This window comes from Rhagoletis pomonella, unplaced genomic scaffold (genome assembly GCF_013731165.1).
Source record: "Rhagoletis pomonella isolate Grant_MI unplaced genomic scaffold, Rhpom_1.0 Rhpom_scaffold_00004, whole genome shotgun sequence".
NCBI lineage: Eukaryota > Metazoa > Arthropoda > Insecta > Diptera > Tephritidae > Rhagoletis > Rhagoletis pomonella.
The window spans coordinates 71,748,896-71,750,415 of NW_023458558.1; positions in this window are offsets into that span (position 1 = coordinate 71,748,896).

A 1,520-nucleotide genomic window follows, 5' to 3' on the forward strand; every position below is an offset into this window, starting at 1 on the left:
ATTCCATGTTTTAAAATTAATTAGCAATTATTAATTTTGTTTTTTTTAATAAATAATGTAAATGATTCGATGGGACTCGAATCTCAGGGAGGGACGAGTTATATTATAGTTATAAACAATACTGTTTCCGTTTGTTACTGTCATATATGTAATACTCCTATATTAGGAGCGTTCCTTATCTCCCAGAAGTCCGAAGTAGTCAGATTTAGTCCAAAAAGCGTTCCTTAACTCGGAAATGACAGCTAAAATGAGAGAGCAACACACAGTGAGAGTGACTCTCATTAGTCCGAAGTAGTCAGATTTAGTCAGAAGAATTTTTTCTGGCAAAATCCTGAAAAGTGTCAAACTCAACTGAATTTAAATTAACGGAAATTAAAGAATACGCAAAAAGTGAGAATAATCTAAAAAGTAAAAAAAAGTGAATTCAAATTGGAAGGAGGCAAAAAATAATTAATATAGTAAGTGTTTATTGTGCTTGTGCTTGTGTGAATGTGTTTTGTACATACATTTCCATTCTTATTTGACGTTAGCTTTGTTGTTGCCATTCTTTGGACTAAAAATTTGGTTTTTTGCGTTCCTTTACTTTTCCTGTTATTCTCTTTTAGTGAGCGCATTTTGCTTACGCTCTGGCATTTTGACACTTTTCAGGTTTTAGTCCAAAAAGATAAGGAATGAACCTATTGGCAGTAAGAGCTAGTACCGTCCGAAAACACTACAGTACAGATATATCAATAAACACGTACGAAAGAAAAGGAACACATACGTTTATAAATAAACATGTACACAACACATTTACAAAAACGGCACTCAAGTACACAATACATTGACAAAAACGGTACTAGACTGTCTTGCTTTGATTTCGGAATGCTTACACATTGAGAAGTTAGCTTACTGCCAATATAGAAGTATTACATATATGGTTACTGTATTTCTGTTTATGTTAATATTATTCAGCAGTATTTGGAAATTATTAATTGAATTTTAATATTTGTCAGAGTTTTTCAGTTCTTAAGAAAATATCGAATAGAAAGGGTAAGCTTTACTTCAATAAAAACTATTTTCATAAAGCTTTAAACCTTTTATTGAAAATTAGTTTACTCATATTTGGAATTGTATTTGAGAAAAAAATAAAAAAAAAACGTAATTTCTTAATCGGTAGTTTCATTCACATGGCGGCGAAAAAAGGACGTCACTGCAAAAAAAATCTTTTCTCGCACACCGGCCTGGGTAATCTTTATTCGTTCGTTCATAAAATAATGCTGCCAATTCTTGTTCTCTTTGAACCAATACGTGCAAATATCAAAAGCGGTAGGAAAGAGAATAAGCTATCAATGAAACGATAGTGGCGATAATACTAAAACTATCGATAGTTATTTCAAGTGACCAGCTCTATTTCTTGTAAGTTTTGGCGTACGAAAACGACATCCTGTAAAAACCAGTAAAATGATTACTGGATGGTGCGTACGCAAACAGGCCTAAAGCTGATGCCAGATAAAACTTTGTAGCTTTGCGTGACATTT